This window comes from Callithrix jacchus, chromosome 2, assembly GCF_049354715.1.
Source record: "Callithrix jacchus isolate 240 chromosome 2, calJac240_pri, whole genome shotgun sequence".
NCBI classification, from domain to species: Eukaryota; Metazoa; Chordata; class Mammalia; order Primates; family Cebidae; genus Callithrix; species Callithrix jacchus.
In genome coordinates this window covers 66,055,014-66,076,945 of record NC_133503.1, presented here as the reverse complement: position 1 = coordinate 66,076,945, position 21,932 = coordinate 66,055,014, and the positions used below count along the sequence as shown (strand labels likewise).

The 21,932-nt window shown below is 44.6% G+C and overlaps 1 long non-coding RNA gene across 1 annotated transcript; it reads right to left on the bottom strand.

The window, feature by feature from the left end:
• Positions 1-19,635, bottom strand: LOC108589423 (uncharacterized). The gene is made up of 3 exons (XR_001908660.3): positions 19,540-19,635; positions 6,242-6,332; positions 1-3,797 (listed from the first exon to the last, which is right to left on the bottom strand). It is a non-coding gene; the product is annotated as an uncharacterized LOC108589423 (long non-coding RNA).
• Positions 19,636-21,932: the final 2,297 nt, after the last annotated feature.

The window sequence follows — 21,932 nt, the reverse complement described above, 5'->3', positions numbered from 1 at the left end:
TTTCCTAGTACATGCATTCCTTTATGTGCAAACTTTTGTGATATTTTATGTGTGCTAAAGGATATTAGAGTAGGGAGGCTAAAGATGACAAATTCTTGTGCTCTCTCAAGACATTCTGATTCCATTGGCCTGGTATGATGCCCAGGCATGGGGGCCCATCTGAACTGTGCAGGTGGCTTTCAAATTTCAGATTCCTGGGCGTCACACTAGGCCAATGGAATCAGAACGTCTTGAGCTCATCTAGTGAAAGAGAAGTGTGTGTCCTGCAAAGCTGAGTGGACTGTGCAAGGCTCCCGACTCCCAGGTCCAGCAGAGACCATGGCAGCACCTGGAGAAGGTTCTGTGTGGTCACTACCAGTGCTCCTACATGTGTGCCTGGCTCCTGCCAAGGAACCATGATCATTAGCCAAGTGGCCCTGGAGCCTGGCCAATCATGTCCCATCCCACTTCATGCAGTTTTATTGCTTTTGATAACACACAAGAGGTCAGTAGGAGTGGCCACCTCTGGGGAGAAGAACTGGGCACGTGGGAATTGGGGTAAGGAAGAAGACTTTTCCACGATGAACGTAGACATTATTACCTTTAAAAAAAAAGCCTGCTGCATAAAGTCTATAAATAACAAATGGAATCGCTGGGTCTAGCTCGTTCTCTAACCTTTTGATCTTGAGCAAGTTGCGCACAGTCTCTCAACCTCAGCTGGGGGCTGCTATGACTTTCAGGGGGTCCCAACAAATGAATGAGTGAATGGAGGTGAGATACTGGACAGAATTCTCAAAAGCCACGCCAGTTACAGCCTGAGGCAGAGAAGATGGCAAGGGTTTTCCCATTGTGCAAATGGGCAGAACGCAGAGAAACAAAGGCCAGCTTGAAGATGGCCATAAAGCAAACATCAGGGACGAGGCCTCTCCAGGGGCCTCTGTAGCTGCTATAAGCCTGGCTCTGTCTCCCTAGGGAGGTCTCTGCCTTGGGGCCTGGACCTGGTGAGTGAAGTCATTCCATGGGATGTTTTCAGCTCTCTCACCATGGCTTGCAATGGCACCATCAGGTTCCTTGTGGGGAGAGAATGTGACTTCCCTCCAGATTGTCTCAGGGGCCTGGCAGGCAGGGCCGGCCCAAGCTCCAGGTGGGACTGGAACTGGGTGCATCTTCCCATGGCTGGCCAGTTCTGGGAAAAGAGGAGCTGCCTGCCTCTCAAGACAGACTTTCCCCTGACTGGCCTTCCCTGGGAAGCAGCGATGACAAAAGCAAAAGGAAGAGGAGCAAAAGCCTGTTGGGAGGTGGAAGATGGGCCCGGAGTCCCCAGTGAATTATCTTAACTATGGACAAAAATTGGAACATTTTGCAACCACTTATGCAGTTTATAGTGAAACAAAAATTGCTTTTGTCCTATTAGAACAAAGACATTGGGTATGTTTCGCTGTTAGAGCCCTAAACTGGGATGATTCTCTTGAAAGTGAAGAAGTGAGGTTCTTTGGGTCAGATTTAGCACCCGGATGTCTTCCCCAATCCCCTTTCTCCTAATTCAAACTAACTAGGGACTTATAATACTGGGTGCTTTTGAAATATTGAAGCATCTGTAAGCCTTAGGCCAGCCTACAGCCCCGGCAGCCCTAGGTAAGGCCTTGGTAGCAGCTGCCTTTCTAGAAGGGGTAGATCTCTCCTGTTTGCCAGAGACCCCCTCCCCAATTGCACCATGTGCAGACTGTGTCTCTCATGCTCAGGCTACTGTTCTAGCACAAAAAAATTCAATACACACCCAGTGCCTGCCTCTGAAATGCATTTTGGTGGCTTTGCTAAAGCAGTAATAGGTCTGCCTTTCTGTTCCTCCATTCTACCATTACTGCTGGCAAACAAGTGTCCTGAGTGCATCCTGGCTGGATGTCTGAGGGGCTCTACTGTATCAAAATTGTGAGTTGAAGAAAGCTACTTACCATCTCGCAGTCTCTGTTTCCATAGAATTGACAAGAAAATGATATTTTTAAAATTATTATTATAGTTAATAATTATGATGTTTTGTGGTTTTGTCAGTTGCCTGGGTTTGTATCACATGGTGCCAATGGGGGCCTTGGAAAAGCTGGAAAGTCCAAATGTCCTTGATCACTTGGCTGGCGGTTGGCTCTGGTTGCCAGTTGGGAGCTCAGCTGGAGCTGTCACTTAGGAGCCTGACTTCTCCTCCTTGCCTCTCCACATGGCTGCTTGTGCTTCCTCATGACATGGCACTGAGGGGTATTCCAAGAGGCAAAGATGGAAGCTGCATCTCTCCAAAGGCTCACCTTTAGAAGTTACCCAGTGTCACCTCTATCATAGTCTATTGCTTGTAACAGGTGTGAGTGCTGTATGAGCACTCACAATCCTTGGAATCCTTAAGGATTCCAGAAGAGGACATAATGGACTCTACCTCCTGATATAGCCATGGCAGAGGAGTCTCCTCACAAAAGAACATGTGAGGCTGGGGATGTTTTTGCAACCACTTTGGAAACATGATGTTGTACAAATGGACTTCCACAGTGCATAATGCACAGGAGACCTTTGACAGTGTTAGTTTCATTAATTCCTCCCCCACACAGGTCAGATTTGGCATGCAAGTGTCTTCCCCACCTGCCTTCTTCCCAAAACTGGGGACTTAGAATACTTGGTGCTTTTGCAATATTGAAGGATCTGGTAGCCTTGTGTCAACCTACAGCCCTGGCAGCCCTCGGCAGGGCCTTGGGAGTGGCTGCCTTTTGCACCTATTGGGTGCCAGGTCTTACACTAGGCTCTAGGAAGATGGAATTGGTTTTAACCATCATTCAACTTACAGTTCTGAATGGAAAACTAGCAAGTAAAGCAGGAATTACAACACAATATGGTAACTGTTTTGCAAAAAGAATGCCCTGGAACTGGCAACTGGATCCATGCTGGGCCAGCAAGAATTAGCCTGGGAGATCCACTGGCCCTATTGGAAAATAAAAACGCTTTCTCACAGGGGTGTTAGGCTGGCAGCAGGATGCCTGGAGCTGCTGAAGGTAGGCTTGCCATCATGTGGATCTACAGTTCCCATCTTGCCATGGCTGGGGAGGGCTTGCCTGCAGATGAAACCAACGCAGAGGAATGCAGAGCCACAAGATGGAGGTGAGACTCCTGATAACACCTTTGGGGTCCCTGAGTCCAACTTTACCTTTAGACTTTTTGATTTTATGTGTTAAGCAGGTTTATTTTTTCCTGTAATAATTTATATTAGGGTTTCTCTTGATTCGTACCAGGAAATCATGACACTCAGTTCTGAAGGAAGTCAAAGTCTAATAGAGAGGACTCAGGTGCAAGCAAACAATAACGCTTCAGTGCTGTATGAGACTGTACAGAAGAAATGTACATGCAGTATTATGAAGAGGGTTTGGGTTCATTTTCTTGGAGGCAGGAAAAGACGTTCTAGAATGTTTCCCCAGCATACTTGTCACAGAGCTGGTCACGCCAACAGATACTCTGTATGTCTGAGTGGAAGAAAGGGCAGAGTCTTATGACAAAACCAGTAGAGACCAGGCGATCCCATGTGAAATCGTATCTCCTTCCTAACTTTCTAAATTCAGGGGTTTAGAATTGGCTGTCCTGGTGTCCATGTGACAGTAACAGAATCTCCTAAGCAGAAGCAGAGTCTTTTAATAGACCTCCAGAGGTTAATGGGCCTGACATATCTTTGACATTTATTGGATTTTACGAGCTAGTGGTTCTGACTCAGAAAGCCGATCAGATGTTCCAAATCAATGGCCCCTTTGGGGTGCTGTCTTCACACAGAGCCATAATGAGGTGACCTTGGATGCCTGAGTCCGGAAAGAACAGAGAGAGGATGTCAGAATCGCAGAAATTGCTAAACTGATCAAGGTCTACACAGTGCCCTAGGGCTCGCTTCTGGCCCCGAGATGCTTTGCCCACAGATTCTGTAACTATACATTCCTCTCGCCTCACCCTGCCCGAACAGTTACAATCATTAGTCTCTTAAAAATAAAAAAAATCCCTTCCCTTATCCACCAGATATTTGTAGAAAAGCTTCATTGTAATGTTACTTAATAAATGAGCATTTTCTGGCACAGGGGACTCCAAGAAGATTGTAGTATGTCCCTTGTCCTCTACCAGCTTAAAGTCTTGCAGGAGAGGTTTCTACACACCCAAATCCTATTAGTGCCCAATGACGGGGCTGGCAGAGAGGACCATGAAGAGAACAGAGGCAGTGGAGATGAAAGCAAGGTAATTCTCTGGGGTGTTAGGGAAGCTTCTCAAATTAGGGGGCATTTTTATTTGGTTCTGAAAGTCAAGTAGAAGCTGTCCAGGCAGGAGAGAAGAAATATGACATCTAGGTGTGGCAAAGGGTATACGATATACAAAAGTGTAGAGATGCCGAGATGCTATTATTGGAAGATGCAGAGATGCTATTACTGGAAGATGCAGAGTAAATGTGACAGAAGACAAATGTAAGCGCTGGAAAGAATGGAAAAATATACTCTCATACATTGCTACCAGAGGTGGGAATTTACTATGGAGCTTTTTGGAAAGCAATTTGTCGATATCCATTCACATTTAAAATACACATGACATTTAACCCAGAAATTCCACTTTTGTTTTTTTTTCAGTCAGAGTCTCGCTCTGTCGCCCAAGCTGGAGTGCAGTGGTGTGATTTCGGCTCACTGCAACCTCTGCCTCCTGGGTTCAAGCAATCCTCCTGCCTCTGCCTCCCAAGTAGTTGGGATTACAGGTGCTTGCCACCAGACCCAGCTATTTTTTTTGTATTTTTAGTAGAGACGGGGTTTCACCATGTTGACCAGACTGGTCTTGAACTCCTGACCTCAAGTGATCTGTCCGTCTTGGCCTCCCAAAGTGTTAGGATTACAGGTATGAGCCACTGCTCTCAAGCTACCTGTAGGCTTGAGCTCCCAAGGCAGCCCAGAAATTCCACCTTTGGAGCTCATGCCTATAGATACTAAAAACAAAAACAAAAAGCACTAGTATCAAAAGCTTATATTATACTTAAGCTGATATTTACTGTAGCATTGTTCATTGTGGGAGGATAAAAAAGAAACCACCTGAAGAGCTGCTGGCAAGGGATTGGTTAAATAAAGTGTGGCATATTCGTATCTTGGAATTCCATGGAGCTATTAAATAGTCTGAGAGAGAGGTCTCTCTAGCCACTGGTCTATAAGAATAAGTCTGGTACACCATGGAAGTTCTCTTTTTCAACATAATGGGAATAAGAGTCAATTAAAAGTCATAAAAATGATACACTGCTTGAAAGCTTAAAACCTCTGAATTCTTTGCCATTCTTTGGATCTGAGGCCCAAGTCTCTTTACTGGACCTTGTCTGCTAAGTGGAATTCCATGCTACTTTTCTTGCATAAACCATTTCTGTAATAGGTAATCTACAATTTTCAATTCTGTTTTCTTTAAAATGGAGTAAGAATTTAAAGGCAGTGGTAAAGCAATCTGAGTATAGAACACCACTGGGTTTTTATGATATCCCCCCTCGTGTTAAATTGTGAAATATTGCCACAATTTCCTCCCATGCCAGGAGGCATAAGCTTCTGTAATGTGGTGTTGCTGCTCCTCCTATCAAGAGGTGAAGTCTATTCCCCATCCCTTGAAGTGAGGATGACCTTGGGACTTGCTCTGGCCAACAGAAAGTGATGTTAGGTTAAAGTTTAAGAGACCTTGCCCCTTTCTGGTTTGGGCTCTATTGGATTGCTGCCCTGAGGCCACTATGTGAGGAAGCCCATTTAGTTCAGGATAAAAGGCAATGTGAGGGCTCAGTGGACGGCCAGCTCCAACTGCCAGACAGATGGAGAAGGTCATCTCGGACTTTCCAGCCCAGTCAGTTCCAGCTGAATGCAGCCCTGTGAGAGAGTCCAGGCAAAAGCAGCAGTCCACGAAATCATGAGAAATGATAGACCATTACTGTTCCAAGCCACTGTGTTTTGGGGTGGTTTGTTATACAGCAAAAGGTAACTGACATACCCCAGATCTTTATTGTCATCTGAGTAGCAAATGTTTTTAGAAAGCTACATTGAGCAAATCTTTCCTGCGCATTTAACTTGATCTTCATAGAAACATGATGTTCTTCCTTTTCTGCTCTAATTGCAATGATGTACAAAGTATTTGATGAAAGTAAAGAATTACAGTTACAAATACAGTGGTATAAACAGGCTTAAGGACCAATACAACCTGACTCTGATGAGCCCAGAAGTCACCTGGCAGGAGCAGAAGGTTGTAAACATACCAGAAAGCAGCCTACTGGCCAAAGCTTGTCAGCACCTTGGCTGTCCAGGAGCATCAGAGGAATGCAGAGCACTTGGGAATTCAGCAACTCTCTATAATAGAGGTTAAAAATAAAGAGAGCTTTCACTCTGCTGTTAAGAAAGAAAAGTAGCTACAGAGAAATTCACATGGTATGACCCAATTGTAGAAAAACAAAACCAACATATCTGTACATGTTAGTAAGACAACACGGAGAATGATCTAGAAGGATACGTGCCAGACTTGTCATGGCTACCGCAGGGGCTAACAGTGGGAACAAAGAGGGAAAGGAGACATGGGGGAAAAGCACTGTAGCAAAATGGAAAATGTACATGGCATTAAATAAAAACAAATAGATGGTCCATAAATATAAATACACCACTACTAAGTACTACTATCAAGAAGCACAACTTGAATATGAACACCGAAGGGAAACAGACAAATGAAAGATGATGGGATAGTAGACAGTTCTGAGCTTGAATTTTCTTTATTTAGTAGTTTTTATAATAAAGAGCAGGGGGAAAAATTACACTCTCAGATATGTGCCATAGTAGCTTGTGATTTTTATGCCAACAACATATTAAAAATAATTTCTCTCGGTTCTATATTTGCATATTTATTTGTTGGTATTTTTTATAATATGCAGCACTTCCTAACTGGCTTTATTTGTATATGTTTTTATATTTTGTTATTTGACTATAAGGTATTTAAGGGTACAAATTGGTACCTTACATAACTGGGTATCTTCAAAGTGCCTTGTTCATAATAGGTGATCAATAAATGTTTCTTAGATGAAAGGGGAAAGAAAGCCTCACTCTGATGGCAGTTGACTGGGAGAGATCTCCAGGAGGTAGCCTATTCCATCTCCTAAAGAGCCTGGAATGAGTGCATTGGTCAGGGCACAGCAAATGACAACAGAGCCAGACTCTCACCAGCTTCTTAAGCAGTGAGGGAATACATTTTCTCACATAGCCTGATGTCCAGAGGCAGGGGAGCTGCAGTTCCCAGCAACTCACCCAGATTCAAAGTACCCCAGAGAAGATGAGAAACAGTTTCTTTCCATGTTATTTTCTTAGAAACATGGAAACCTGGTGGAGACTCATAGAAAAATGGCAGATAGGAGTCAAGACTAATTTGCAGCTCCGATTCGGATGGACAGAGTAGCACGTGGAAACTCACATTGTTAACTTTCGCTCCAAGAACTACTGCAGGAACATACCAGGAAAGCTGAGAGAATGAGAATCCACACACAGTTTGAAGGAAGTGGATTGTGCTGTGGGCTCCATGGGACAGTAAGGGAACTGTGAGTCTGCTTGCTTTCTCATCTGGGAGGCTTGTAGCCTGGGGCAAGTTCTCAGCCCTGCTCACCAATTGCCTGGAAATAAATTCTGTGCTGTTGGCGGTGGGGGGCAAGGTGGGAATGAGAGTGGCCTTTCGGGCTGTGGGTTGCGTGGGAGCTGGGTGAGGCCTGTGGCTGCTGGCTTTCCTCCATTGCCCTGGCAACCTGTGTGACCCAGAAGAGACAGACATAATCCCCTGGGAGCATAAATTCATTTTCCTGGGAACCACACCCCCATCCCCCACAGCAGCTGCAGCAAGCCTGGCCCAAGGAAAGGCTGAGCTCAGACATGCCTAACCCTTCCCTCACTTGGTGGTCTTTCTCTACCTGCCCTGGTAGCTAAAAACAAAGGACGTAATCCCTTGGAAGCTCTATGGCCCTGCACACTACCTGACCCAAGGGCAATCTTGCATCTTCCTATACTACTGCAGCTAATGTGATCTTGAAAGTGCCACCTCCTGGCTAGAGGCCAATCAACACAAAACCAGTGCACTTAACAAAAATACAACCAAGGACCCTCACAGAGTTTACTTCACTCCCCTACTACCTCCACTGGAGCAAGTTCTGCTATCCACAGCTGAGAGACCTGAAGACGATTCACATCACAGGACTTTGTGCAAACACCCCCAGTACCAGCCCAGAGCCTGGTAAGCTCTGCTGGGTGGCTAGATCCAGAAGAGAAATAACACTCATTGCATTTCAGCTCTCAGGAAGCTCCATCCTGGGGGAAGGGGAGAGCACCATGTAAAGGGAGCACTTTATGGGACAAAAAAATCTGAGCAGCAACCCTTGAGTCCCAGATCTGTCCTCCGACATAGTCTACCCATATGAGAAGGAAGCAGAAAAAACAATGCTGATCATATAAAGAACATACTAGCTCACCAGCAAAGGATCCAAACCAAGACAAAATCTCTGATTTGCCAGAAAAAGAATTCAGGTCTACTATTAAGCTAATCAAGGAGGCACCAGAGAAAGGTGAAGTCCAACTTAAAGAAATAATAATAAACAAAACATACAGAATATGAATGGAAAAATCTCCAGTGAAATAGGTAGCATAAATTTTAAAAATTCACAACCTTTGGAAATGAAGGACACACTTAGAGAAATGCAAAATGCACTGGAATGTCTCAGCAATAGAATTGAACAAGTAGAAGAAAGAACTTCAGAGCTTGAAGACAAGGCTTTTGAATTAACCCAATCCAACAAAGAAAAAAGAATTTAAAACATCAAAAAAGACTCCAAAAAGTTTGGGATTATGTTTAAATGACAAAACCTAAGAATAATTGGTGTTCCCAAGGAAGAAGACAAATCGAAAAGTTTAGAAAATGTATTAGAGGGAATATTGAGGAAAATTTTCCCAGCCCTGCTACAGATGTAGACATCCAAATAAAAGAAGCTCAAATAACACCTGGGAAATTCATTGCAAAAAGGTCATTACCTTGGCACATAGTCATCACATTATCTAAAGTAAAGACAAACTAAAGAATCTTAAGAGCTATGAGGCAAAAGCATCAGGTAAACTATAAAGAAAAACCATCAGATTAACAGCAGATTTCACAGCAGAAACCCTATAAGCAGGAAGGGGTTAGGGTCCTATATTTACTCTTCTTAAACCAAACAATTATCAGCCAAGCATTTTGTATCCAGCAAAACCAGGCTTCATAAATGAAGGAAAGATACAACAGTCTTTTTCAGACAAACAAGTGCTGAGAGAATTTGCCACTACCAGGCCAGCACTACAAGGAATGCTAAAATGAGCTCTAAATCTTGAAACAAATCCTCAAAGTACACAACAATAGAATGCCCTTAAGGCATAAATCTCACAGGATCTATTACAAAAAAGACAATGGAAAAAAAACACACAAGGCATTCAAGTAGCAAATGGTACAGTGAATAGAATAGTACCTCACATCTCAGTACTAACATTGATTGTAGTGTTGTCCTACATGCTCCACTTAAATGGCTTAGATGCTCCACTTAAAAGATACAGAATGGCAGAATGGATAAGAATTTACCATAAGGACTTGTATAAACTTAGGGCAAAGGGGTGAAAAAAGATATTTCATGCAAATAGACACCAAAGTGAGCAGCAGGAGCTATTCTTATATTAGACAAAACAGACTTTAACAGTTAAAAAAGGACAAAGAGGAACATATATAATGATAAAAGAACTAGTGCAACAGGAAAACACCACAATCCTAAATATATATGCATCTAACAGTAGAGCTCCCAAATTTGTAAAGCAATGACTAGACCTAAGAAATGAGATGGATGCAACACAGTAATAGTGGGGGACTTCAGAACTCCACTGACAGCACTAGGCAGCTAATCAAGACAGGAAGTCAACAAAGAAACAATGGACTTAAACTATACCCTAGAACAAATGGACTTAACAGATATTTACAGAACATTCTACCCAACAACTGCAGAATATACATTCTATTCATCAGCACATGGAACATTCTCCAAGGTAGACTAGATGACAGGCCCAAAACAAGTCTCAACAAACCTAAGAAAATTGAAATTATATCAAGTGCGCTCTCAGCCCACAGTGTAATAAAATTGAAATTCAACTCCAAAAGGAGCCCTCAAAACTGTGCAAATACATGGAAATTAAATAACTTGCTCCTGACAAATCATTGGGTCAACAATCAAATCAAGATGGAAATTAAAAAATTCTTTGAACTGAACAATGATAGTAACACAACCTAGCAAAACTTCTGGAATACAGTAAAAGCAGTGCTAAGAAGAAAGTTCATAGCATTAAATGCCTACATCAGAAAGTCTGAAAGTGCATAAATAGGCAATCTAAGGTCACACCCCAAGGAGCAAGAGAAAGAAAAATAAACCAAACCCAAACCCAGCAGAAGAAGTTAAATAACCAAGATCAGAGCAGAATTAAATAAATTCAAAATGAAAAAATAAATGAAACAAAAAGCATGTTCTTTGAAAAGATTAATAAAATTGACAAATTATTAGTGAGATTAACTAAGAAAAGAAGATAGAAGATCCAAATAAGCTCAATTAGAAATGAAATGGGAGATATTATAACTGATATCACAGAAATACAAAAGATCATTCAAGGCTACTGTGAGCACCTTCGGTTGTATAAACTAAAAAACCTAGAAGAGATAGATAAATTCCTGGAAACATACCACCCTCCTAGATTAAACCATGAAGATATAGAAACTCTGAACAGACCAATAACATGCAGCAAGATTAAAATGGTTATAAAAAGTTACCAACAAAAAAAAGTTCAGGACCAGACAGATTCACAGGTGGAGTCTATCAGACATTCAAAGGAGAATCGGTATCCATCCTATTGACACTATTTCAAAAGATAAAGAGGAAACTGGCCCTAAATCATTCTATGAAACCAGTATCACCCTAATATCAAAACCAGGAAAGGACATAACCAAAAAAAAGAAAAAAAAAAAAAGAAAAAGAAAACTACAGACCAATATTCCTGATGAACATAGACACAAAAGTCTTCAACAAAATACTACCTAACTAAATCCAACAGCATGTCAAAAAGATAATCCACCATGATCAAATGTGTTTCATACCGGGGATGCAGAGACGGTTTAACATACACAAGTCAATAAATGTGACACACCACAAAAACAGAATTAAAAACAAAACATCATATGATTATCTCAATAGATGCAGAAAAAGCATGTGACAAAATTCAGTATCCCATTTATACATCCAGCAAAGGACTAATATCCAGAACCTATAAAGAACTCAAACAATTCAGCAAGAAAAAAAAATAAACAATCCTGTCAAAAAGTGGAATAAAGACATAAATAGACAATTCTCAAAAGAAGATCTACACATGGCTAAGAAGCATATAGAAAAATGCTCAATATCACTAATTATCAGGGAAATGCAAATCAAAACCACAATGCAACACTACCTTACTCCTGCAAGAATGGCATAATCAAAAAATCAAAAAATAATATGTGTTGGCTAGGATGTAGTGAAAAGGGAACACTTTTACACTGTTGGTAGGAATGTAAACTAGTACAACCTCGAAGGAAAACACTGTGGAGAGTCCCTTAAAGAACTAAAAGTAGATCTACTGTTTAATCTGACAATCCCACTACTAGGTATCTACCTGGAGGAAAAGAAGTCATTATATGAAAATGATACTTGTACACATATGTTTATAGAAACACAATTCATAACTGTAAGAATATGGAACAAGCCCAAATGCCCATCAGTCAACAAGTGGATAAAGAAAATGTGATATATATATAAAATGAAATACTACTTAGCCATAAAAAAGGAATGAAATAATGGCAGTCACAGCAACCCAGATGGAATTGGAGATGATCTTTCTTTCTTCCTTCCTCCCTTCCTCCCTTCCTTCCTTCCTTCCTTCCTTCCTTCCTTCCTTCCTTCCTTCCTTCCTTCCTTCTTTCTTTCTTTCTTTCTTTCTTTCTTTCTTTCTTTCTTTCTTTCTTTCCTTCTTTCTTCTTTCTTTCTTTCTCTTTTGTTTTTTGAGATTGTGTCTCTCTCTGTTACCCAGGGTGGAATGCAGTGGTATGATCTTGGCTCACTGCAACCTCTGCCTCCCAGGTTAAAGCGATTCTCCTGCCTCAGCCTCCCAAGTGAGAGTTATTCTAAGTGAAGTAACTCAGGAATGGAAAACTAAATCTCGTATGTTCTCAACCGTATGTGTGAGCCAAGCTATGAGGACACAAAGGCCTAAGAATGATACAACAGAGCCCCACACAGTGGCTTATGCCTGTAATCCCAACACTTTGGGAGGCCAAGGTGAGCAGATCATGAGGTCAGGAGTTCGAGACCAGCCTGGCCAACATGGCAAAGCCCCATCTTTAATAAAAATCCAAAAAATTAGCCTGGCATGGTGGTGTGCACCTGTAATCCCAGCTACTCAGGAGGCTGAGGCAGGAGAATTGCTTGAACCTAGGAGGTGGAGGTTGCAGTGAGCCGAGATCATACCACTGCACTCCAGCCTGGGCAACTGAGTGAGAATCTGTCTCAAAAAAAAAGAATGATACAATGGACTTTGGGGACACAAGGGAAAGAGTTGGAGGGGGTGAGGGATAAAAGACTACACACTGGGTAGTGCATACTGCTGGGGAGATGGGTGCACCAAAGTCTCAGAAGTCACCGCTAAAGAAGTTGTTCATTTACAAAAAATTGATTAATTTTAAAAAGAGACAGCTTTGGAAACTTTCCAGTAGCCCCATCAGACTCCTCTCATGTCTCATTGCCTGGATTTGGGCCACATGCTAAAACCGAGACCAATCACCAGTTCACGAAATAGGATTAGCATGATTGGCCTAGACCATCTACGGATCCATATGTGGTCCTATCTACACATGATTACCATGCAGTTTTATCACATGGAATTTACCAGGTAATTTGATAGCACCTATACTCTGTTCAACAGAGAAGACCACTGTTCACATGTTTGGATGCCATAGCAAAGTCAATAGCTATAAAACTTCTAAATACTCTCCATTTCTATACTTATTACGTATCAGTAGCAAATAGTTTGCTGCAGAACAGCACAGCTGAATGGACCACACTTTGTTTCCTTTTTTTTTTTTTTGAGACAGTCTTGTTCTGTTGCGCCAGATTGCAGTGGCATAATCACAACTCACTGCAACCTCCGCCTTCCAAGTTCTCCTGCCTAAGCCTCCCGAGTAGCTGGAATTACAGGCACCTGCCACTGTGCCCGGCTAATTTTTCTATTTTTAGTAGAGATGGGGTTTCACCATCTTGGCCAAGTTGGTCTCGAGTTCCTGACCTCGTGATCCACCTGCTGCAGCCTCCCAAAGTGCTGAAATTACAAGTGTGAGCCACCACACTTAGCCTTGACCACACTTTGAGCAACACTGGCTTAGACTACTCAGAATCTCCTCCTACACCAAGGATGGAGGGAGTCAGCTCCCTGACACACGTGAAGCTGAGGTAGAGACCTTAGAAAATCAGGGATATGTTGGCAAGACACAAAGGCAGAAAGGAAGTTGGGTAGGCAACCTACAGTTCATTACAGTGCACTTCAACATTGCTGCTGGTGTGACCAGCTGAGAGCAGGTCCCCGTTCATACACAACTTTGAGCACAATTCTACACACTGAGATGGTGGCCTCACTGCATACAGCCACCTTGTCCTTCTCTAAGGCAGAATGAGAAAACACTCCGATTCCTGACTAAAAGCAAAGAATCAGACCACAGGTGGTAGGGTGGGAAAAGATTGTTTGGTCTATCTGGCCTGGGTTAGTTAGGCTAGGCTAGGCTAGGCTGCAATAAGAAACAACTCCAAATTCCCAGCAGTTTACAAAAATGATGGTTAATTTCTCACCCATGCTACATGTCCATTGTGAGTTGACTGTGGCTCCGCCCCACATCTGCCTTACTTGGGGACCCAGGAGAATGGGGCAACCTTTATCTGGAACAGTGCTAATTTTGTGGCAAAGGGGAAAAGAATATAGGAAGCCACAAGGTGATTCCTAAAGCTTCTCCTAGAAGTATCGCTCTTCACTTTCCTCTCATTTCATTAGCCATAACAAGTCACATGGCAAAGCCTGAAGTTAATGGAACAGAGTAGAATCCTCCCTCACAAGGACCACGGGAAATTTTTGAACATGAGCACAGTCTCTCAGGGGCCCTTCCTGAACCCAGGAGCCACACCCATGGGAATGGTTTTTTTCCCCACATCATCTAGATTGGAAAGTCTTCCCTGGCTGTGGACACCACTGATGTTTTGATGTGACTCTCCCCACAGGATAAATACTCTGAGGTGACTTTTCCAGCTAAATGAATACAGAAGTGGAAAGTAGGGTGGGGCGTGCTGCGTGTGTACCTCCTACGTCTAGATACTCTGCTAGTTTCCTTCCACATGGTTTATAAACATTCTTACAATCACCCCCTGAGAGCAGGCATAACTCTACAGCAGAGGAACAGGCTCAGGAGCACTGCATAACTTGCCCTGACCCTTCAAGCTAGAAAAGATCACAGAAATGGTGATTGTTTGTACTATCATCGGTATTATTTAAAAGACTGCCTTTTATTAAGAATTACTCTGTACGCCGTATTGTTATTTACCTCACCTGGATAATCTCATTTGAATTTTACAACAATCTTACAACAGAATTGCTATCATTTTTATTATTCTATCTGTGAGGAAATTGAGGTTTAGAAAGAAAAAAGAAGTTGCCTAACTTGCAAAAAGAGAGGCAGAGTTCAGAGCAGAACCCAGATGTGCCCAGGGTCATTCTCTAACCCCCTAGAGCACAGCATTTCTCAAGGAGTAAAGAACCTCATGAGGGCATCAAAGCCTTCCCTGGACCACGCAGGAAGGACTGGGGAAAGGCCTCCTCTGCAAGCCAGGAGGAGAGGAAAAAATGCATGGTGGGGACAGGAGTGCAAGGATGGGCGTCGGGCCATTTGCATTCCACATCCTTCTAAAGAAAACCTCTCTGTGTCTTCTTCAATGTGTTATTTTTATTTCCTAATATCAGGGCCACAAGATGTCCCAGCTGAGGTGAACATACGTTGTTTTCCTGCCTAGAGTTCCCTCTTTAAAAAGTTTCCTCCCTTTTCCTTTGGGAAACAACCCCTCCCACCTGGGTCTGTGTAGGTTACATGGTCATCTTGGAGTCCACGTCTCCATTTTGGGCAGCGTCACTTGTGATTCATCTTAGCTATGGAAATCCCAGGCAAGGAAACACCCATTGCCCTGGGGAAAAATAGGATTTATTTGGGAGCCACTGTCTGTCACTCTTCAAATTCTTCAATACACAGAAATCAGAGGGCACCAAGGAGGAGGGGGGCAAATTTCCCCAGAAGCCATGGTGGTCCTAGATCATTTGTTTGGGCTGCTTATTTTGGGGGGATTTCTCCACCACAGGAGCCTGCATGATGGGCAGAGACTCCTTCTGCTACAAAAGCTGACATTCACTTCCCAGCTTCCTTTGCGGGTAGGAGATGGCATGTGGACTAGGCTTCTCCAATCAGACATGCCCCTCTCAGGACATCAGCGTGGGCACTAGTGACGCAAACAAGCAGGGCCTTCATGGAATCCATTCCGGCAAGGAGCTGTTCCTCCACTGGGCAGAGACACTGCTTAATAAATATTTCATGGGTGAATTAACAAATAATACTAGTAGCAGCCCTGGTATAATTGGTGACGCAGGGTGTGGTGTCTCCACCCAGTGGAGGAACAGCTGTGTCGTCACAGGGCTGGCTCTGCGGTGTGGTTTGGGAAGCTGTTTCTGCCTGGGTGACTCCATGCTTGGTTCTATAGCCCTCCCAAAGACTCTGGGAGCTACCCAGTAAGCAGGCCTTTAAGAAATACTGTTCTGCTTCACCTGGCCAGGTTTGGCTCCTGTCCTGTGTGTAAGGATCCTGGCTGAGGATAGAGAAGGCAAAGTGGGTCATGAGCAAAAGGATCTGAGAGGATGGGGCCCTCCAGAGCTCACTGCACCTCTCTCTGGCTGCAGCCTGACCCCTGGAAACGGATCGTTTCTTGCTTAATTTTAAGAAAGGAAGCACTGAGGCCAGAAGAGAGACGCACACCATGCTGCTAAATTAGGCAATGGGGCTTCAATGCACAGGTTAAAAACACAGGTGACCTCTTTTGGGCACCAAGCTGGAGAAAAAGTTATGCCAGTTACCCTTCATCACTTTAATAAATGTATCTTCAGAGGGGAAATTCAAGCACTTGTGGTTAGTTGAAGGAGGGCGAAGATGTGAAAATTAAGGACAATGGAGCCCCCCCAACCCTCAAACTGAGAAAAGGGCAAATTGATCGCCAACTCCACCCACAGGGCCTGGGGATGAGTGACTGTCTCAAGTATGAGCCGGACATATGAGGAAACTGGACAAGGACGCTTCTTGAAGGGGAGGGCACCATGGTCCTGGGTGCACACAGCCCCCAGGGCCCTCGGATACAGCCCCTTCTGTGCCAGCACATGCCACAAAGTCAGGCTTCCAGAAAACCTTGGGCTTTACAAACACAGGGTCCAGGGAATTCCAGGCATTCTGAGAGGCCACATGGTCAGCATATCCCATGTTCCAGCTAGGAAAGCCCTCTGAAGGCTCTCCTGGAATTTGAATTATTTGCCTGTAGGTTGTTTAGAGATTTTCAGTGGAGAATTGGGGTTTTAATTCAGAGAAGCAGAGCTTACACATTGAAAATGCCAATAAGCAAAAAGTTGGTTATTGATATGTCAAGAAAAAGGCAGGCAACCCACGCAGAAATCTTCAGCTCTAAATTTACAACTGCAGCCAACTTCTGAACTTCAAGTCCTCCTACAAAGCTGAGGTCAGGGCCCCCGCTAGAGAAATGAGCCTGTTTTTTTCCGATGCAAGTGTTCCAAAATGGATGGTTCTGATGTTTGCACAGCTCTGTGAATAGACTAAAAAGCATTCGCATGTCCTCTTTAAAAGGGTGAATTGTATAGTATGTGAATGATATCTTAATAAAGCTGTGACCGCATTGCATACGAAAGGCACAGAGCAGGGTTTGAATCTCAAACCTCCTGCACACTGGCTGTGGGACCTGAACCCTGGCTGAGCTTTGCTTCCTCAGTCTCTAAAGTGATGATCACATCATAGTTATGTCATGGAATCAACATGCAGGGGAAATGAGAGCCATCAGTGACATGGTCTGGCCCATGGAACGCACTCCGTGAATGTGCACCTTACCAAGTCCCTGTTATTGCCAGACACAGGGGAAATGGAGACAAAGCAGACTTCGCTCCTGCCTTCAAAGAGAAAGCAGCTGTTTGGAAGACAAGTTTGGGAGACAAGCAGTGACATTTTAGGGTCATCAGTGCTGTGATTCAAGGACAAAATCTATGCAGTGGAACCATAAAATGGAGGTGAGGAGAGCTGCAGGGCTCAGGCAGGACAATGCCACTCCTGGGACCCAGCTTCCCCGACCACCAACTCTCCACAGCCCCATTACTGCCTGTCTATTGCCCTCCTTTGTTTCTCTCCAGCATCACCTGAATGTGTTCTTGTTCATTTACTTAGGCGCTCCCTTGACACCTGTGTCACTCCCACCTAGACTGGCAGCTCCATGAGAGCAGGGTCACTCTTGGTCACTGCTGTGTCCCTGGTGGCCAGAATGGTGTCCTGTGCTTAGTAGACACTTGGTAAGTATTTGCTGGAGGAAATACAGCATTAAGATGAGGCTTGGAGGATACGTGGGAATTAGCCAAGTGAAGAAGCCAGAAAGGGCACTGCAGGCTGAGGGCACAGCAGCCAAGCTGCCATCACTGGAGACTGTACAGAGTGAGGAGGGGACGGGAGGGTGATGGCAGGGGATGGAGATGGAGACACAGGGAAGGGCAGCCCCTAGATGAGGTTTGGCTCTCATTCCAGGGCTCTCACCACTACAGAGTTCCCCCTCTCTGTTGGCTTCAGTCTATGAAAAACCCCCACAGATCCTGGTAGGCGTGCTGAGTGCAGCTGGTGAGTTTCTATAGCAACCGTCACCATGGCACCAGAGGCCTGGATCCAACTTCCGGCTCTGCTGAAGCCCTGAGCTCCTGTTACCCCCTCCCCACCCCCACCTCCCCGCCCCAAGCATCCTTCATCCCACAGGTTGAAAGATGTGGCTGGGGTCCTGCAAGGAGAGCTGTGGCCAGGTGCAGGGCACAGGGCCACAGGATTAAACATCACATATGTTAGGACAGACACATCTGCAAAGGTGGACATAGACTGAACATTCACTGGTGATTCGAATTTGCATTGCTTTCCTCAGATGGGGGGAGGAGGTTGGGTTTGAATATGCAACAAGGCCTGGAGCAGACTGGCCTCCAAGTGGGCTGGCAGGCAGTGGTGGGGGACTCTGGGTAGGAGGCCTAGGATGTAACCCTAGGCCCTTGAGGCTTCTAGATCTGTGGCCTCTCTGAGCCTTACTCTCCCCGTCTGTAAAATTGAAAGGGGAAACACTGACGCTATCAACCCATTTCGGGTATCAGAGAAATAAGCACCATGCCTTGTACCTGGTAGGTGCTTGATAAATGTGTCATGAGTGAATTAATAAATAATATTAAAAAGTAATGTCACCTCTTAGTCAGCAAAGCTGTGAGTCCTAGTCCCCTTCTCTCCTCCCTGTTCCACATTCTGTTCAAACCCAATTCTGTTGCATCAGCTTCAGACACATCTCTTCCTCTCTGCCATGTCCCAGCCTCTCACCTTGGAGGTCAGGTCGCAGAGGAAGCACAGGTTACCGTGCCACAGACCTGAGTTCTAATCCAGCCACTGTAAGTTGCTGGCCTTGTGACCCTGGGTAAGTTGAGCCACCTGCCTGGACCCCAGTTGCACAACTGCCTGCTTCCACCGAGATCCCTTTGGTTGCAAGAGTTGGAAGCCCAACCAGGCTGGCTTAAGCCCAAAGGAGGGGTGAGGTGAGGATTGTGAGATTTAGCAAATAAAAATACAGAATGCCAGTTCAATTTGAATTTTGGATTAAGAACTAATGATTTTTTGGCCAAGCATGGTGACTCATGCTTGTAATTCCAGCAAAAAAAAAAAAAAAAAAAAAAAACAAAAAACGAATAATCCTAGTACTTTGGGAGGACAAAGTGGGAAGATCACCTGAGGTCAGGAGTTCAAGACCAGCTGGGCCAACATGGTGAAACCCCATCTCTACTAAAAAGGCAAAAAAAAAAAAAACAAAACCTTGGCTAGGCGTGGTGGTGTATGCCTATAATCTGAGCTACTCAGAAGGCTGAGGCAGAAGTTGCAATAAGCCAAGATCAAGCCACTGTACTCCAGCCTGGGCGATAGAGTGAGACTGTCTGAAAAAACAAAAGAACTAATAATTTTTTAGTATAGGTATGTTCCAAATATTGCACAGGGCATAATTGTATTAAAATACTTATTATCAGGCAATCAAATTGAACTGGGCAACCTGTTTTCTCTGGCAATCCTAGGTGGGTGGATACTCACCAGCTCATGAAACAAGCTGGACACAGGAGCCCAGGTGACATCACAACGAGGCTCTCTCTCCCCCACTCCCATCTCTGGACTTGGCTTCTGTAGAGTGAGGGAGGCTTATCCTCTGAGAGGATAAAAATAGCCATCAGCTGCCCCTGCTCCTGAGGACTGGTTACAGAAGGCTTCCTCCCTCCTCCTCACCTTCCCACCCTGTGCTCACGCAGAGCCCTCTCCCTGCCTCAGGGATCACTCTGGTTTACCAAGCTGCAGCGTGCTGCTTGGGCAGCTCTTCAGAGGCCGCCTCTGACCTGGCCATCCCCAGCTGGCTGTCCACACCTGAGCCACTTTGCCTCCAGATTTTAGTCTCCTAATCTGTGGGGATAGAGGACTTGACCTGTCAGGGGTCACAAACTCACACGACACTAAGGTTTAGGCCAGGACTTTAAATAAATAGGGTCCTGGAGACAGCAGCCTCATCTAAAAGGAGCAGGTACAACTCAGCTCTTGTCCTTTGCTGTCAAGCAGGAAAGCAGGCCCAGGGTTGCCAATGCTTCAGATTCTTGCAAAGAACCAGAAATCTGGATATTTAGGGAAAATTCTCTCAATTTGGAGTGGTGGTCCTCCATTGCAATCTAGAGCTGGGCTTCTCAGAAGGGTTGCTGGAAACTGCATGCAGTGGAATGCAGAGGGTGCTATTTAAAATTCGGATTCTCTGGCCCTGCTCAGAACCTCTGGGACCAGCACCCAGAAATCTGCATTCCAGTAGGCACCTTCAGATGAGGCTTAAGCCCATTGACAAGTGAAAACCACAAATCTTGAATTTTCCATTTTAATAACGTTGGCCCTTCATTTGCACCCATTACAATGGGAACAGGAGCCCCTCTCCTTTAGCATTCTGCCCTCCACCCCAGTATGACCTGAGAGCTTAGCAGATGAAGGAAACAGGGCTTTGTAGAGCAGGCGCACCTGCCACCTGCACAACTGGAGGGAAGGGACTTCGATCCCCATTTCATTCACATATGAGAAACCTGAGGCTCCAAGAGGGGAGGCAACTTGCCCAAAGTCACAAAGCCATCAGTAGAGGAGCCAGACTTCAAATCCCAGTCCTTGTGACATCAGAGACCCCTGGGGAGCTTTCCACCAAGTCAAACTGTCTCTCCCTAAGTGGAAACAGAAGAAAGGCAATCATGATGTTGAGAGAACACTAGGAGTTCAGAGATCCTCTCTCTTGAAGTCAGCTGCTAGCATGACCAGTGCAGAGCAGCTGATCATTTGTGGCTGAGGAGGGGGAACTCAGCAGGGTCCTGAGAAGGGCAGGGGAAGCAAGGCAACTGTGATAAAAGCGGATGGCTCCCGGGAACAGGATAAGAGTTGCTGCAAACATCAGCTCTGATGCACCCCCATGTCCATTAGGAGTCCATGGCATCTCACAGAAACACAGGTAGTGGCTGTCTGGCTTTGCCCCTCAACTCCCATGCCCACCACCCAGCAAGTTTAGCTTGAGATAAGTGTTGCAACTGTAAAGTCTTAAATCGCCGGGAGATTGGGCAATCGGCAGCTGGGGTTCCCATTGCACTCCTCTGAGGTCTCTATCTCTGGCTACCAATAGGTCAATCAGGGCACATGCATGTCATGGTTTAGTGAGATGCAGATTCAGAGTGAACATTCACTGAGTACCTGCCATATGCTCTCTGCTTTGCTAGGCACATATGACTGGAATTTAATGTGCTGTGCTCCAACAGAACACAAAAAGCATACTGCCCCCCAGAGTGCTGTGGGAATAGATAGGAGAGAGGTAACCTTCAGGTGGGAAGGATGCAGGGCAAACTTGTGAAGGAGGTGGCCCTGGAGCTGGTATGGCAAAGGTGTGTTGGAACTGAGCCACACAGAAATGAGAAGGTTAGGGCATAGTCTGTCGCATAAACTGTGAGCCAAAGGCATGGAACTGATTCTAGCCCCCATCAGTTCTGCCTCCCTGACACTTCCTGTCTGTCCCGGAAGCCCAGTGCATCCCAAATCTCAATTATTCACACAAACCCCTCCTCATGTTTGCTATATTCACATACAAACTGTGCTCTTTATTATTTCACATTTTTCTTTAAGTCAACTCACCAATATTTATTTTATAGAATTTAGACGAAGAAGAATCTCTCACAACAGTAATTGGAAAATAGGTTGTACTCGCTATAAATAGATGACCACCATAAAAATAAGAACACTGAAAGCAAAAGAATGCTACTGAAATGCAGCCAGATTCTGCTGCCCTGGAGAGATGCTGAGTCTGCAGCCTGCTCTCTCTCCAGTGAAGAGAATCACGAGCGTTAAGAGGCATTAGGGACACTCCAACACCAGCTTGAGACTCTCCTTGATCTCATCAGAAGGATGGAGAGGGAATTGAATAAGAG